The sequence below is a fragment of the Solanum pennellii genome, chromosome 10 (assembly GCF_001406875.1).
Source record: "Solanum pennellii chromosome 10, SPENNV200".
NCBI lineage: Eukaryota > Viridiplantae > Streptophyta > Magnoliopsida > Solanales > Solanaceae > Solanum > Solanum pennellii.
The window spans coordinates 39,611,516-39,624,223 of NC_028646.1; positions in this window are offsets into that span (position 1 = coordinate 39,611,516).

The following is a 12,708-nucleotide window of genomic DNA, read 5'->3' on the forward strand; positions in this document are numbered from 1 at the left end:
ATGATTCTGTAAATTCAGCAGAGGACATTGGGGATGCTCTAATCCTTAGTGTGAACAGCCCGGTTGAATCATGGATTTTGGATTCTGATGCATCTTTCCATTAGTCTCCAAGCAGGGAGTTGTTCCAAAATTTTAAATCTGGAAATTTTGGAAAATTATATCTTGCTGACAATAAAGCCTTAGAGATTGAAGGAAAGGGGGATGTTTGCATAAAGACCACCTCGGGAAACCAGTGGACATTGGAGGATGTCAGATATATTCCTGGGATCAAGAAAAATCTGATCTCTGTTGGTCAGTTGGATAGCACGGGATATGCAGCAGAGTTTGGGAAAGGTTCGTGGAAGATCGTGAAAGGTGCTATGGTAGTAGCTCGTGGCACCAAATCTGGAAACTTGTAAACCACTGCAGGGTGTATAAACATGGTCGCTGTTGCTGAAGGTGCTTTCGGTTCATGTCTGTGGCACAACAGACTTGGACAAATGAGTACTAAAGGGATGAAGATGCTTGTTGCAAAAGGAGCATTAGAGGGTTTGAAGTCTGTTGATATGGGTCTTTGCGAGAGCTGTGTTATGGGCAAACAGAAAAGAGTAAGCTTCACAAAGACTCCTAGAGAGCCAAAGAAAGTGCAGTTGGAAATGGTCCATACAGATGTTTGGGGACCATCTCCAGTATCATCACTTGGCAAATCCAGATTCTATGTTCTTTCATTGATGATTTCAGCAGGAAGTTATGGGTTTACTTCTTGAAGCATAAGTCAGATGTGTTTGCAACTTTCAAGAAGTGGAAAGCTGAAGTTGAGAATCAGACCGGTTTGAAAGTCAAATACCTAAGGTCTGACAATGGAAGAGAGTATGACAAATCAGAGTTCAAGGCATTCTGTGCAGCTGAGGGAATCAGATTGATGAGAACAGTTCCTAGTAAGGCAAGGCAGAATGAAATTGGTGAGAGGATGAACAAAACATTGAATGAGCGTGCAAGGAGTATGAGGATACACGGTGGGCTGCCCAAAACACTTTGGGCGGATGCTGTGAGCAAAACTGCATACTTGATCAACAGGGGACCATCAGTTCCTTTAGGGTTTAAGATTCCAAAGGAGGTGTGGACAGGAAAAGAACTCAAGTACTCACACTTGAGGACTTTTGGTTGCACTGCTTATGTTCATGTTGATCCAGAAAAGAGAGACAAGCTTGACCCCAAGGTTGTGAAGTGGGTGTTCAGAATCAAGACTCGTTTAGTGGTTAAAGGATATTCACAAAGGAAAGGTATTTATTATGCTGAAATATTCTCTCCTGTTGTGAAGTTAACCTCTATTCGAATTCTGTTGAGTATTATTGCATCGGAAAATTTGCAACTAGAGCAAATGGATGTAAAAATAACGTTTTTACATGGAGATCTAGACAAAGAGATCTATATGCAGCAGCCGGAAGGATTTGTGGTTCCAGGCAAGGAACACATGGTGTGAAAGCTCACCAGGAGCTTGTATGGACTAAAGCAAGCGCCAAGGCAGTGGTACAAGAAGTTTGACTCCTTCATGACCAAGAGTGGATTCTGCAAAGCTGAAAAGGATCCTTGTTGTTACTTCAAAAAATACACTGATTCATATGTCTTTCTACTCTTGTATGTGGATGATATGTTGATTCTAGGATCTAGTATGAGGGAGATTAACAATCCGAAGACAAGGTTGTCTGCAGCATTTGAGATAAAAGATTTGGGTCCAGCAAAACAGATTTTGGGGATGAAGATTACTCGGGATAGATCTGCTGGCACTTTAAATCTATCTCAGGAGTTGAACATTGAGAAGGTGTTGAGCAGATTCAGGGTTAATGATGCTAAACCCAGGACTACTCCATTGGCAAATCACTTTAAATTGTCAAAGGAGCAGTCACTGAAGACTGCCGAGGAGCGTGATCACATGACACTTGTTCCATATGCTTCAGCAGTTGGTAGTTTGATGTATGCTATGTTCTGCACTAGACCTGATATAGCACGTGCAGTGGGAGTTGTTAACTGGTACATGGCGAACCCTGGGAAAGAGCATTGGGAAGCTTTGAAGTGGCTTCTGAGATATCTGAAAGGTACATCCAGTACTTCACTTTGTTTTGGCAAAGGCAAGGTGACTCTACAGGGTTTTGTGGATGCTGATCTTGGTGGGGATGTTGACTCGAGCAAGAGTACATCCGGGTACATTTACACCATAGGTGGAACAATAGTGAGTTGGATGTCCAGGCTTCAGAAGTGTGTTTCTCTTTCATCTACTGAAGCTGAGTATGTGGCAATAGCTGAAGCTGGGAAAGAGATGATATGGCTGGTTGATTATCTTGAGGAATTGGGCAAGAAGCAGAGCGAGAAGATTCTTTACTCAGATAGCCAGAGTTCCATACAGTCTGTGAAAAATCCAGTCTATCATTCGAAGACTAAGCACATCAGAAGGTGATACCATTTCACTCGCAGGGCAGTGGAGGATGGTGATATGTGCTTGGAGAAGATAGAGGGTGCAAAGAACCCGGCAGACATGTTGACGAAATGTGTTGATGTTGGGAAAGTGAGGTTATGTAAAACCTCGGTTGGTCTTCTGTAGTTGTTGCTACAGATGTTGCGGTACGGTAAAGATGTTGATGATGAATAGATTTTTTTTTTTGAGAATGTATTTTTGGATGACTGAGTCACTCTCCAAGTGGGAGAATTGTTAGGTAGTGGAGCCTGATTAATTTTAGGTTTTCCTATTTATTCTCTATTTTAGGTTTTCCTATTTATTCTCTATTTTAGGCTTTCCTATTTATTCTCTATTTATCCTCTGTAACAAAAAATACTCTGATTTATTAATATAAATATACCTCACCGCCGTGGAAGTTTACTCACGGGGTTTTACCACGAAATATTGGGTTTTCTCTCTCTCTCTCTCTAGATTTCTCATCTCTTTCTCTTGAAAGTTCTTGTGTTCTTCATTCATCTAGTGTGTGTGCGTGAATTCGATCCTAACAATTACCATGAAAAGTACAACAATTTTCTTATTTGTTGTAGCAAATTCAAAATTGCTATTTGTTCTAGATTTTCTTTTTAAAGTAGTCAAAACTATTATATTTATTATTAGTATATAATTGGAGGAGCATCTGATTTTTTTATATATGGTGTTGTGGCTATAAACAAATTCTTTACCAACACCTCTAAAAACTATCTCAATAATTGAAGAAGATACTCCTCCACCTTCTACATCAAAATTATGCTCATCAATTATGATATCTCTCTTTATAGCCACAACGCCTTGCAAATTCATCTCAAGTTTTTCAATTTTATCATCCTTGGTTAATATCTTCGGCACAAATTTAGTGAAAATTCCATCTACATTCACTAGATGTAGAAATTATCCTTGGATGCAAATTAAAATAATATAAATGTGATAAAGAAACTGGTGCATTTAAAGATTATTATATGAGTTGTTCTAATTGTTCCAACAATTGTTGTAGTTATCTCAACAATTGATAGCAACTAATTAAACAAACATGTCTTGGCATACTAGATAAGTTGAGGTGGTAATCAGCAATGCATCAGCCTAAAAAAATTCAATTGAAGAAAGATCCAAGGAAGAAGCAAAATAGGAAAGGATGAAATAGTCAATGACGCAAATAGATTATTGACTAAATATATGATGGGTGCCCTTATATCATGTTGTTCACTTTGTATTTCTAAGATACTTAGGACAAATTTTTTAAGTATTTCGTAAGAATAACAAAGTTGAAAGAGCTTTCGTAAATTAAAACTAATTGAGAAAATATAATAAGAAATAGATTATAAACAATACACTAAATGTTTCTCATAAAGAAGAAAATCGAGCCCATTGAATGCATAATGTCCCCTTAAAGAAGTTATTCCCCTTAAGTACCTGAGGTTAATGGAATATATCCTCCAAGGATAAAATGATTTTATTCACTGGTGTATCGGTACCTAAAATCATGGTGTCAGTGAACCACTCAACGGAAGTAAAATATACTTAGAATACTGGATTTAGTAGTAGTAAATAAGTCTAGAAAATCATTTTTCTAAATGAGAGAAAATTCCTCAATTTATAGAAAACAAAGGGTTGTGTGAGAATGTTCTTATTGTGCCTTACCAAAAAGGTCACAAGCCTGCGGAAAAGTCACAATCTTTCGAAAAGGTCATAACCTTTCATAAAAGTTACAACTGTTCATAAAATTCATAACTCTACATAAAAGTCACAACTTTTCATAAAAGTCACAACTCTTCATAAAAGTTGCAAATCTTCATTTTCCATTCACACCATTTAAAACTCAAAAATCCATCACATGAATGAGGAATGACTCCAAGACAAAGAAATGGATAAGTATGTGTACTTTACAAACAAAAATTAATTGCATCTGGATTAGTATCCCCTTAAACTTTTCATAGTGAACATATGCCAGATATACTCGATCAATCGGTAGATGCGATATCTTTGAACCGTCGAGATTTGATGTATACCTAGACAATCATATATCACACAATTAATCCTTTACCATTTATAATTCCTATGATTATGTTCGTTTCAGCCATGAACACCTCCTGATTTCATAAGTGTATAGAGAGATGGACTTTTGATAAATATTCTCTCTGAAGAGGCTTACACTTCACAATCACATAGGTGATTTCTAAATGTGTTATCGCGTAAATACACTATTTGGACAAATCTGTCAAACTTAGCAAATCATTACAAAATTTAAGCTTTATTAACTCATGAACAAGCCTTAATGTTGTATCCTAGTTCCTGAGCATTGTCTTCATCATGAAAATGGATTGAGTTGGTTGACATGTTGGACCGTCAGTCACAACTTTGTTTTCTCCTTATGATCTTTCAATTTTTGCTCTAGTTAGGATTTTTTTAAGTGGATCGAACACATTATCCTTTGACTTTACATAGTCAATTGTGATAATTCCACTAGAGAGTAGTTTTCTAACGGTATTATATGTCTTATATCATGAGACTTTTCGTTAAACATCATGCTCCATGTCCTACCTATTTCATCTTGACTATCAAAGTATATGCATACTGATGCCAAAGGTTTGGGCCAAAAAAGAATACTATCGAGAAATTTAAGAGTCTTTCAAATTATTCACTGCCTTATCCAGAGCATCTAGCTAAGAGATCATTGTAGAGCTAGCGATACATGTCTTTTTGGAAGATTTCCAAGAGATTGTTTCTCTACAAAGAGTAAATACATATCCACTTGTGGATTTCACTTCATTTGATTGCGGTGATCTAATTTTCATCACTTTATCCTTTCAATACGACTTGATATTTGTTATAATGCACGACATAGTTTTGAGTTTATATTAAATACCCCAAAACTCTTTTCATTTTCATCCAATGAGTTCTATTGGGATCACTCGTGAATCGACTCAGTTTATTAATAGCACATGTTATATCTGATCGCGTACACTTCTTGATATACATTATACTTTTTAATACTCTAGCACAGTTCAATTGTGAGTCACTTTCACCTTCACTCATTTGAAATGAAACATTTATTGGAGTTTTAATGATATTGAATCTAAATATTTGAACTTGTCAAGTACCTTTTCGATACAATGAGACCTGTGAAAATGCTTAACTTTATGAAGTTCTGAGGATTACATAGATTGCATCAACAACTCCGAGATCTTTCTTATTAAACTTACTTTCTATCCTATGTTTAGTAGCATTTATGTAGTTAGTGTCTCTACTGATGATCAATATGTCATTTATATACAAACAAACAATGACCGTGTAAATTTAATGTAAATACATTTATCACTTCCACCATTCTTAAATTCATCTGTCAACATGGTTTGGTCAAATTTCTTATGTCATTGTTTTAGTGCTTGTTTTAGTCCATCTAGTGACTTAAAAAGTTTGCACACTTTTTTTCTTTAGAGGAACCACAGAACCCTCGAGTTGTTCCATGTAAATTTCTTCCTCCAATTTTCTATTTATGAAAATTAATTTTACATTCATTTGATGAATTTGGAGGTCATATACCGCATCTAATGTAATTAACATCCGAATGAATGTAATTCTAGTTACTGGTGAGTATGTGTCGACAAAAATAAAACCTTATTTTTGTCTACACCATTTGATAAAAGTCTTATTTTTTATTTGTCAGTAGTTCCATTGGCTTTCATTTTCCATTTGAAGATTCACTTTGAACACAAAGGTTTATTTCCTGGTGGAATATCAACCAACTTCCAAATAGGATTGCTCAAGATTGAACGAATCTCACTATTGACACAATTGTCCAATAGGACGAGTCTACAGAAGACAAAAGAAATGTACGAAATCATATTCGAAGGAAGTAGATGTCCTATGACATTTAATATGCTCGAATCTCTCTATTAAGTACATTCTCCTTTTGTTCTTTTCAAGATCGTTTAGATATTTCACTAGACTACTCAAGTTTAATTTTACAGTCCCCAGTCTTAGATCCTATTTTAATCCTTTTCGAAATATGAACATGGGATTTTGCTAGACACCTCCACACTTTGAAATATTTCAAGTTGAATTTCTTTCCTTTTTATTTCTCACATAGAATAGATTGTGTCATGAACTAATCAAACTTTTTATTGCTTTCTTTCTGAAAAGATGAAACTTTTTGTTGTTCCCTTTTGCACTAAGGATAGTTCCTCCACACAAGTTTTGTGGTAAATCTGAACTTATAAGTAATGCAACCATCATTTCCTTCAAACTCTATTTTTTCCATAAGATTGAGGTGAATTAGACAATAGTTTGATGGATAATTCCACTTTTCAAACACATTTCTACAAAATAAAATTTATACTCTCCATCCCTATCACTTCTTATCTTTTTCTCAACTGATTTTCAACTTCATTATTATATTATCTCGACGTTTTCTATTGCTTCATTCTTACCATTCATCCAATATGCATAGTCGTTTCTAATGCAATTATCAAGAAAGTTACGAGATACTTTTTTCCATCACAAGACGGTGTTGACTTGATATTACAAATGTCTGTGTAAATCAAGGGATTAAAATACCTTTCAATAGATTCGTAACAAAGCTCAACATACTTATATTCCACACCAACTTGACATTTTTATTTATTACACTCAGAGTTAGATAAAATTTCTAAGTAGATCAGATTTCGTTACAAGGTTTTGTAATTGACATGTCCCAAGTGTTCATGTCACAAACAGTTTGACTCAAGCAAGTAAGAATAAATAATAATATTGAGTTTGAAAAGCTCTCTGCGAGGTAGCTTTTTCTCAAATATATTTGTTCCAATTTCTTACAATTTTGTGTAATACAAACTTTGTTTAAAATAATCACCTTGTCAAATGTCCTTTTCAGAAGGACATTTCCATAACATTATATTTGATTGTTATAGAATTATCCATGAACAAAGTTCATCGGGTCAAATAAGAAAAAATAATTCAAATGCTTCTTCTATAAAATATCAAAAATAATTATTCACAAATATTCATGTCTATACAAATAGTTATATTTTATAGACATATCTTTTCATGAAAAATCACAAGATTTTAAGTGACACTTTTTCATTTAAAAAATACAGTACTTTTAACAAGTATATATATAAATTTGTTGTTTCATGGTATTCATACCATATTTTAGTAAAAGAGTAACTTAATGACCACAATGCATAATATATTCCAAGAACTTTGTGTGTCTAACATAATACAAAAGTATCTTTGAATTTCATACCTTGTGCTCCAAAATACAGTTAGACTAAGTCTAATTTTATCTTTGTCATAAGCAAAGAACCCCCACATTTTAAATGTGATCTCAAAAATATTTTACAAGTATTTGAAAATAGTATTTCCACATATTTTTTCAGACAATCAAAATGTCATTGGTAGTATGAAACCTATTTTGATAATATTATTCTACTAAAGAATTATAATTTTTTCAATTCTCTTAAAAATATTTACATAGTGTCAAAGTTCATTTCATAGAGGTACCTTTTGCAGGAACAAAATCACACACTTTAAGTCACTATTCTATTTTTTTTTCTATCACAGTCAGACATATCATTTAGTATTTAGAATACTAATAATAAAGACAAAAAGTTTTGTACAATTTGTTTCTATTAATTATGAAGTTTGTAGAAAATCAACAATACAATAGTGTATGACTTATTAGGGAAAGTTTTCATATTCTTCAAAGCAATTACACAGTTGAATTTATCCAGAGTAGAAAACTACAAAAGTTATTAGTCTACAACAATTAGACACATTAAAATTTATCACGTTGTCAGCAAACAACTCAACAAAAGTAAAACATACTTAGATACTAGATCTAGTAGTAATAGAAGAAGTCAAGAAATTCTTTTTTCTAAAATGAGAGAAAATTCCTAAATTTATAGTAAACAAAGGGTAGTGTGAAAAGGTTCTTATTGTGCCTTAGCAGAAAGGTCACAAACCTTTGAAAAAGTCACAATATTTTGGAAAGGTCACAACTTTTTATAAAAAGTCACAACTCTTCATAAAAGTTGCAACTCTTCATTTCCATTTACACCATTTAAAACACAACATACCAAAGGTCAACGTTGTAGTTGTTAATGAACAAGGGAATAGATATAAAGACGTATACCTTAATTAATTATGAGTAAGAAATTGATAAATGGTAAATTTTGTCACTTATTTGTGTCCTTTTTTTTTTATTTTTGTGCATTCTACTCATCGAATGAGACTATTTATCTGTGTTGTATGAGAATAATAAGTTAAAGGTTGAGAAAAAAAGGATTGAAGAAAAATGAATCCAAAAGAGGAGAAAAATGAATAAAGTTGTTGCTATAAATTAACTGTCAAATCCTTCGACAAATAAAAAGGTGCTGCAGTAAGGTTATCACTGTTACACAAGAGTTGCAACAACAAAGAAAGGGTCATTCCTGTGACGTTGTACCTATGCCAAAATTGTCGCTTATACGAGAACCAATGAGCACTAGAACTCCATGCATGTGGAAAAAGGGATGTCTAAATGAATGTCACACATACGACTAAGTATCTGCGCCAACAACTTTAGACTATAGTGATGATCAATGTCGTCTTTTCAAATTTAGACAGAAAACACCTTAACCTTTTAAAAAAGTATCATAAATCATTTATGGACTAATTTTGACCTTAATTTGAGGGGATAAAGCCACCACTCAACTTGAAGAGTGACAATTGTGAGCTTAAATATATAAATCTCAGATCTTTCTTCATATCTTGGTTGTACTTGAATATTTATTTTTGTAATGTTTAATTTTCACATTAGGGGAGGAATAAAAATCAGAGTAAGATCTCGTTATTCCCGGAGTCCACGACTCTAGAACTTACTTTGGTGTCTTTTTCTAAAGACATGAGGAAGACATAAATTTCTTAACTTTGAGTGTATTGGCGGATGTATGTCCACTAATATTGTCTTGAACGAATAGGAGAACAATAGATAAAAAAAATCTTGGTGGTTCCTCATCTATCATAGATATTTATGTTTTTTTCAAGAGAAAAAACTTGTCGCATGTTGATGTTTTTACAAAGAAATTAAGAAACTAATAGATAAAGACTTTGAGGAAAAATATTGTAGAATTGTGAAATGGAATTGCTTTATTAATAATCCAAAGACTTATATTTATAAATATAATTTGTAATTGAAAATATAAAAATATGCTACTAAATTATCAGTAAAATTCAAATAACAAATAAAAAATAACTCCTAAATATAAGTCAAATAAGACTCTAATAACATAATTTTAAAACCCTAAAAATAGCTAAGTAATTTATTTGTGCATTATCCTGAGACATATTCTCAATAGTCATTCTTGGATTAGGAATTGTAAATTGTAGTCATATATCAAATTGACCTTGTAAACAAATCTGTTAATCTATAATTTATCTTGTAAGGCTTGTGTGCATTATCTGTTGGATTAAATGAGAAACTCTTACCTCTCATTTCAACTCGTAAAGTCTCTTGCTTAGTAGAATCAAAGATTTGACAATATTTATCTCCAGATAATAGTTTAAATTCTTTTTCTATTAACTGACCAACACTAAACAAACTTTTATCAATATCAAACATATAAAAAATATCTCAAAATATTTTTGTACCTAAATTTGTTTTAATTGGAACAGACTCTCTTTGCTTTTGCAAGAATACAATCACCATTTTCAATTATGAATTTCTTATTTTCCATTGGAAGGAACTCTTTAAAAAGATTTCTTTCATATGTCAAGTGTTTTGTACAACCACTATCATGTGGGGTCCATCCTAATGTGACAAACTTTGAATAACTCTCACAATTTTAAAGTTTGACAGATTTGGTGTGCTGATTTATTTTCAGCTTTCCTCAATATTCAAAAGTTGGTAAGTTGTGAATAATAAAAAATTGTTTTTCTTCTATATCACATTTGGAGGGTAGAGAATTTGTTCTCTATAAAAGGGAGGGTCAATCTTCATTCTTAACTGCACAAAAAACAAAGGAGAGAAAAGAAGAGTGAGGCATCACAAAGGAAAATAATTTGTCAGGAAAAATAGAGAGTGTAGGCGATATCGTAGTGAGGTGGAAAAATCAAAAGAGGGTTATTTAAATTTTGAGTGCGTGGTGGTCTTTGGATTTTTACTCAGAACTACGAGTGTAAAAATCCTTACTATAGTGATATCAATTGCTACTCTCAGTTCGTGGTTTTTTCCTTATTTTGGAGATTTTCCATGTAAAATCTTGTTGTCATTATTTCTCTTTTATTCTCGTTGATTAATTGTATTGTTATGTTCCACTTTTATTGCTTTTATTACCGCAAATATTATTTCTGTTACGGATTTATTCTCAACAATTGGTATCAGAGCACAGGATCTGCTCATTTAAAGAAATGTTTTTTGCAGCTTATCGTACTATACTCAGTGAAAAACTGTCCTGAATAAAATATGAGTTAGCGAAATTCAACGTTAATGGAGTTTTCTCAACGTGGCAAAGAAGGATGAAAGACTTGTTCATCCAACATGATTTGCACAAGACACTGAACGACAAATCTAAAAAGCCCGAATCTATGAAACTTGGGGATTAGGAAGAAATGGATGAAAAGGTTGCTAGTGCAATTAGATTGCACTTAACAGATGATGTGGTTAATAGCATCATCGATGAAGAGAGTGCATGTGGAATTTGGATAAAGTTAGAAAATTTGTACATGTCCAAAACACTGACAAATAAATTCAGGTAGCTGGTAAACCTCAGAATAAAGATCGAGGATGAAGATAAAGCCATAGTGCTCCTAAAATCGTTGCAATCTTCCAAGGATAATTTGGCAACAACTATTTTGCATGGTAAGGACTCTATTGAGTTGAAGAATGTCACATATGCCCTCCTACTTAATGAGAAGATGAGAAAAAAGCGTGCAGTTCACAAACAGACTCTCATCACGAAAAGTAGAGGCAGAAGTTACTAAAGAGATCAAGTAACTATGGTAGATCCGGAGCTCGTGAAAAGTCCAAGGTCCAATCAAAATCAAAGGCCAGAAATTGCAACAATTGCGATCAACCAGGGCACTTCAAAAAAGATTGTCAAAATCTTAAAAGGGGCAAAGAAGAAAGCAGCGGCCAGAAGAATGATGACAACAAAGTTGTCATGGTGCAAAATAATGACAATGTTGTTCTCCTCATAAATGAGGAAGAAGATTGCATGCACATGGCAGGTGTAGAGTCGGAATGGGTGGTCGACACAATAACATCTTATGGTGCCACACCAGTAAGAGATCTTTTTTTGCAGATATACAGCAGGTGATTTTGGTAATGTGAAACTGGGTAATAACAAGTTACTCAAAGATTGTGGGGATCGGAGATGTTTGCTTAAAGACAAATGTCGGATGCACATTAGTTTTGAAAGATGTGCGCCACATACTTAATTTGCAGATGAACTTGATCTCGGGAGTTGCTTTGGACAGAGATGAATACAATAATTACTTTGCAAATAAAAATTGGTGAATTACCAAAGGGGCATTGGTGATTGCAAAAGGAGTTGCCCGTGGCACATTGTACAATACAAATGCAGAAATATACCAAGGTGAATTAAATGCGGCTCACAAAGAGAATTCTACACAGATTTTTGGCATAGAATAATTGTTCATATGAGAGAAAAAGGATTATTGTCACGCTCCAAGCCTACACCCAGGGCGGAATCGACACTCAAAGACCATTGTTGCCCCTCAAGCGAACCCCTGGCCTGACTACTTAAATCATCCGAATACAAAACCTCAACTTTGACACGAGTATCATAACTTTGGCCAAAATGGAACTTGAGTCTTAATAACTGAAAAACAACTCCAACCTGAAATACTTAAGTCTACGAAGCATCTAAACTGTCTATAGAGGGATGTTTGGATAGATCCCACAATATCCTAAAAGCTAAGCTAATGTAGAAATAAAAAGATGTCCTCCAGAATGCAAGGAGGCTCACCACAAACTATGAAGCTCAATCTGGATCAACAAAGCGTTGCGTGCTGGTCCTGGGTACCTGCGTCTGCATCATGAAATGATGCAGGCCAACTGGCATCAATACATTAAATGTACAAGTATGCGAGTTGGAGAGATAAACAATGATTTAGGCTTGAGGGAATTATAGGAAGTTACCTTGGCTCTGCTCAAATGAAGAGTATACTTAACTCAAATGATATACATATAAAGCAGTTTAAATCACATGCAAAATGTGTGTGTGTGTATATATATATATATA